This window comes from Salmo salar, unplaced genomic scaffold (assembly GCF_965601325.2).
Source record: "Salmo salar unplaced genomic scaffold, fSalSal1 ptg000378l, whole genome shotgun sequence".
NCBI classification, from domain to species: domain Eukaryota; kingdom Metazoa; phylum Chordata; class Actinopteri; order Salmoniformes; family Salmonidae; genus Salmo; species Salmo salar.
In genome coordinates, this window is record NW_027675366.1 from 380,456 (window position 1) to 386,389 (window position 5,934).

The window sequence follows — 5,934 nt, forward strand, 5'->3', positions numbered from 1 at the left end:
GCAGATCTCTGGCCACTGGTTGCAAACAGCCACCTCTTGGGCGCAGGACGAGGTGGCTGAATGGTTTAGGCGATGGACTGCGTATCTATTGTGATATTCACTAGTTGGCTCAATATCGCACTTCATTTAGAAAACCTGCAAAAACTAAGAGCAAATCTGACTTCCACTAACATGGACATTGATTCCAATGTAATACACTTGAAATGACACCCAGCCCCTAAACCTAGTGAATATCTCATGCTCTGCATTGGCTGGGAATCGAACCCTGGTCAACTGCTTGGAAGGCAGCTATGCTCACCACTATACCACCAATGCTATGTGAAGCTCTTAAGCAACATGGAGACATCGATTCATATCCTGACCGTCATTTTTGTGGAAAGTGAAAATTCTTTGACCAAACGGATCGTTGGTATAGTTGTACTATTATGGCTTAGGGTGCGAGAGGTCCCTGGTTAAAAAATCTATCATTTTAATCAGTACCTGTTACCTTCAGATTAGTCCCGTGACACTTGTGGAAAACGTAGGGCAAAACGGAGAACATTGTGACAAGTGGGGTCACATTAGTTTGTAGCCCAAAGATTTTGGATTCTACAAACAGATGTTTGCACATAGAGGGTTCCGACTTCAGACGAGTCCCCTGACACTTGTGGGGGACGTAGAGACAAATTGAGAACACCACCGTGTTCGTGAGGGTCTCCCCTTTCCAGGGAGTGGTCATACGATGTTGTAGGTCAAACGGTTCAGATGCTACAGATGTTTTTGTGAGAATACCGATTATTGGTATGTCTCATGGTTTGACAAACACCGCTCTAGCTCCACCACCATTTATTGCAGATATGGAGGTGTAACATAAACAGTTACGGAGGCTTGAGACAGATACGACGCGTTTCAATCTCTCTAGTTGAAAACTGATCGATTTGAATGGGTATTTTTTACGTTCGTTTACTTTGATTCACGTACTGATGCATCAATCGACTCAAAATAAATGAGCTCCATTCTTTTTTAAGTTTTATTTTTTCATTTTCTCTTTTAAAATATTAATTGACCTCATTTTGCTCAATATTCATTTGTCAACACTCATCATCAGTTTGCTGTCGCGGCTTAAGAAGACAGAATGTGAAAGACACAGCAGATGAAATACAAAAGATTTGAACTGAAGCCTGGTCAATAGTTTGGAAGACTGCTATGCTCACAAGTATAGCACAAACACTCACATGAGGTTCAATCTTTCCAAGCACCATGGACAAGAACAATTGATATCCTCATTGTAATTGCCGCAGAAAGCAAAACAATTTTATTCTTGTCTAAGGCTCGTTGGTCTAGGGGTATGATTCTCGCTTTGGGTGCGAGAGGTCCCGGGTTCAAATCCCGGATGAGCCCTTTTGCAGATCTTTTAACAAGCTCAGACAGGCAGATCTCTGGCCACTGGTTGCAAACAGCCACCTCTTGGGCGCAGGACGAGGTGGCTGAATGGTTTAGGCGATGGACTGCGTATCTATTGTGATATTCACTAGTTGGCTCAATATCGCACTTCATTTAGAAAACCTGCAAAAACTAAGAGCAAATCTGACTTCCACTAACAAGGACATTGATTCCAATGTAATACACTTGAAATGACACCCAGCCCCTAAACCTAGTGAATATCTCATGCTCTGCATTGGCTGGGAATCGAACCCTGGTCAACTGCTTGGAAGGCAGCTATGCTCACCACTATACCACCAATGCTATGTGAAGCTCTTAAGCAACATGGAGACATCGATTCATATCCTGACCGTCATTTTTGTGGAAAGTGAAAATTCTTTGACCAAACGGATCGTTGGTATAGTTGTACTATTATGGCTTAGGGTGCGAGAGGTCCCTGGTTAAAAAATCTATCATTTTAATCAGTACCTGTTACCTTCAGATTAGTCCCGTGACACTTGTGGAAAACGTAGGGCAAAACGGAGAACATTGTGACAAGTGGGGTCACATTAGTTTGTAGCCCAAAGATTTTGGATTCTACAAACAGATGTTTGCACATAGAGGGTTCCGACTTCAGACGAGTCCCCTGACACTTGTGGGGGACGTAGAGACAAATTGAGAACACCACCGTGTTCGTGAGGGTCTCCCCTTTCCAGGGAGTGGTCATACGATGTTGTAGGTCAAACGGTTCAGATGCTACAGATGTTTTTGTGAGAATACCGATTATTGGTATGTCTCATGGTTTGACAAACACCGCTCTAGCTCCACCACCATTTATTGCAGATGTGGAGTTGTAACATAAACAGTTACGGAGGCTTGAGACAGATACGACGCGTTTCAATCTCTCTAGTTGAAAACTGATCGATTTGAATGGGTATTTTTTACGTTCGTTTACTTTGATTCACGTACTGATGCATCAATCGACTCAAAATAAATGAGCTCCATTCTTTTTTAAGTTTTATTTTTTCATTTTCTCTTTTAAAATATTAATTGACCTCATTTTGCTCAATATTCATTTGTCAACACTCATCATCAGTTTGCTGTCGCGGCTTAAGAAGACAGAATGTGAAAGACACAGCAGATGAAATACAAAAGATTTGAACTGAAGCCTGGTCAACAGTTTGGAAGACTGCTATGCTCACAAGTATAGCACAAACACTCACATGAGGTTCAATCTTTCCAAGCACCATGGACAAGAACAATTGATATCCTCATTGTAATTGCCGCAGAAAGCAAAACAATTTTATTCTTGTCTAAGGCTCGTTGGTCTAGGGGTATGATTCTCGCTTTGGGTGCGAGAGGTCCCGGGTTCAAATCGCGGATGAGCCCTTTTGCAGATCTTTTAACAAGCTCAGACAGGCAGATCTCTGGCCACTGGTTGCAAACAGCCACCTCTTGGGCGCAGGACGAGGTGGCTGAATGGTTTAGGCGATGGACTGCGTATCTATTGTGATATTCACTAGTTGGCTCAATATCGCACTTCATTTAGAAAACCTGCAAAAACTAAGAGCAAATCTGACTTCCACTAACATGGACATTGATTCCAATGTAATACACTTGAAATGACACCCAGCCCCTAAACCTAGTGAATATCTCATGCTCTGCATTGGCTGGGAATCGAACCCTGGTCAACTGCTTGGAAGGCAGCTATGCTCACCACTATACCACCAATGCTATGTGAAGCTCTTAAGCAACATGGAGACATCGATTCATATCCTGACCGTCATTTTTGTGGAAAGTGAAAATTCTTTGACCAAACGGATCGTTGGTATAGTTGTACTATTATGGCTTAGGGTGCGAGAGGTCCCTGGTTAAAAAATCTATCATTTTAATCAGTACCTGTTACCTTCAGATTAGTCCCGTGACACTTGTGGAAAACGTAGGGCAAAACGGAGAACATTGTGACAAGTGGGGTCACATTAGTTTGTAGCCCAAAGATTTTGGATTCTACAAACAGATGTTTGCACATAGAGGGTTCCGACTTCAGACGAGTCCCCTGACACTTGTGGGGGACGTAGAGACAAATTGAGAACACCACCGTGTTCGTGAGGGTCTCCCCTTTCCAGGGAGTGGTCATACGATGTTGTAGGTCAAACGGTTCAGATGCTACAGATGTTTTTGTGAGAATACCGATTATTGGTATGTCTCATGGTTTGACAAACACCGCTCTAGCTCCACCACCATTTATTGCAGATGTGGAGGTGTAACATAAACAGTTACGGAGGCTTGAGACAGATACGACGCGTTTCAATCTCTCTAGTTGAAAACTGATCGATTTGAATGGGTATTTTTTACGTTCGTTTACTTTGATTCACGTACTGATGCATCAATCGACTCAAAATAAATGAGCTCCATTCTTTTTTAAGTTTTATTTTTTCATTTTCTCTTTTAAAATATTAATTGACCTCATTTTGCTCAATATTCATTTGTCAACACTCATCATCAGTTTGCTGTCGCGGCTTAAGAAGACAGAATGTGAAAGACACAGCAGATGAAATACAAAAGATTTGAACTGAAGCCTGGTCAACAGTTTGGAAGACTGCTATGCTCACAAGTATAGCACAAACACTCACATGAGGTTCAATCTTTCCAAGCACCATGGACAAGAACAATTGATATCCTCATTGTAATTGCCGCAGAAAGCAAAACAATTTTATTCTTGTCTAAGGCTCGTTGGTCTAGGGGTATGATTCTCGCTTTGGGTGCGAGAGGTCCCGGGTTCAAATCGCGGATGAGCCCTTTTGCAGATCTTTTAACAAGCTCAGACAGGCAGATCTCTGGCCACTGGTTGCAAACAGCCACCTCTTGGGCGCAGGACGAGGTGGCTGAATGGTTTAGGCGATGGACTGCGTATCTATTGTGATATTCACTAGTTGGCTCAATATCGCACTTCATTTAGAAAACCTGCAAAAACTAAGAGCAAATCTGACTTCCACTAACAAGGACATTGATTCCAATGTAATACACTTGAAATGACACCCAGCCCCTAAACCTAGTGAATATCTCATGCTCTGCATTGGCTGGGAATCGAACCCTGGTCAACTGCTTGGAAGGCAGCTATGCTCACCACTATACCACCAATGCTATGTGAAGCTCTTAAGCAACATGGAGACATCGATTCATATCCTGACCGTCATTTTTGTGGAAAGTGAAAATTCTTTGACCAAACGGATCGTTGGTATAGTTGTACTATTATGGCTTAGGGTGCGAGAGGTCCCTGGTTAAAAAATCTATCATTTTAATCAGTACCTGTTACCTTCAGATTAGTCCCGTGACACTTGTGGAAAACGTAGGGCAAAACGGAGAACATTGTGACAAGTGGGGTCACATTAGTTTGTAGCCCAAAGATTTTGGATTCTACAAACAGATGTTTGCACATAGAGGGTTCCGACTTCAGACGAGTCCCCTGACACTTGTGGGGGACGTAGAGACAAATTGAGAACACCACCGTGTTCGTGAGGGTCTCCCCTTTCCAGGGAGTGGTCATACGATGTTGTAGGTCAAACGGTTCAGATGCTACAGATGTTTTTGTGAGAATACCGATTATTGGTATGTCTCATGGTTTGACAAACACCGCTCTAGCTCCACCACCATTTATTGCAGATGTGGAGTTGTAACATAAACAGTTACGGAGGCTTGAGACAGATACGACGCGTTTCAATCTCTCTAGTTGAAAACTGATCGATTTGAATGGGTATTTTTTACGTTCGTTTACTTTGATTCACGTACTGATGCATCAATCGACTCAAAATAAATGAGCTCCATTCTTTTTTAAGTTTTATTTTTTCATTTTCTCTTTTAAAATATTAATTGACCTCATTTTGCTCAATATTCATTTGTCAACACTCATCATCAGTTTGCTGTCGCGGCTTAAGAAGACAGAATGTGAAAGACACAGCAGATGAAATACAAAAGATTTGAACTGAAGCCTGGTCAACAGTTTGGAAGACTGCTATGCTCACAAGTATAGCACAAACACTCACATGAGGTTCAATCTTTCCAAGCACCATGGACAAGAACAATTGATATCCTCATTGTAATTGCCGCAGAAAGCAAAACAATTTTATTCTTGTCTAAGGCTCGTTGGTCTAGGGGTATGATTCTCGCTTTGGGTGCGAGAGGTCCCGGGTTCAAATCCCGGATGAGCCCTTTTGCAGATCTTTTAACAAGCTCAGACAGGCAGATCTCTGGCCACTGGTTGCAAACAGCCACCTCTTGGGCGCAGGACGAGGTGGCTGAATGGTTTAGGCGATGGACTGCGTATCTATTGTGATATTCACTAGTTGGCTCAATATCGCACTTCATTTAGAAAACCTGCAAAAACTAAGAGCAAATCTGACTTCCACTAACAAGGACATTGATTCCAATGTAATACACTTGAAATGACACCCAGCCCCTAAACCTAGTGAATATCTCATGCTCTGCATTGGCTGGGAATCGAACCCTGGTCAACTGCTTGGAAGGCAGCTATGC

The 5,934-nt window shown here is 42.5% G+C and overlaps 2 non-coding genes across 2 annotated transcripts; both read left to right on the top strand.

Moving 5' to 3' along the window:
- The first annotated feature begins 1,308 nt into the window (after positions 1-1,308).
- Positions 1,309-1,380, top strand: trnap-ugg (transfer RNA proline (anticodon UGG)). The gene has a single exon. It is a non-coding gene; the product is annotated as a tRNA-Pro (tRNA).
- Positions 1,381-5,538: 4,158 nt separating this feature from the next.
- Positions 5,539-5,610, top strand: trnap-ugg (transfer RNA proline (anticodon UGG)). Its single transcript has one exon. It is a non-coding gene; the product is annotated as a tRNA-Pro (tRNA).
- Positions 5,611-5,934: the final 324 nt, after the last annotated feature.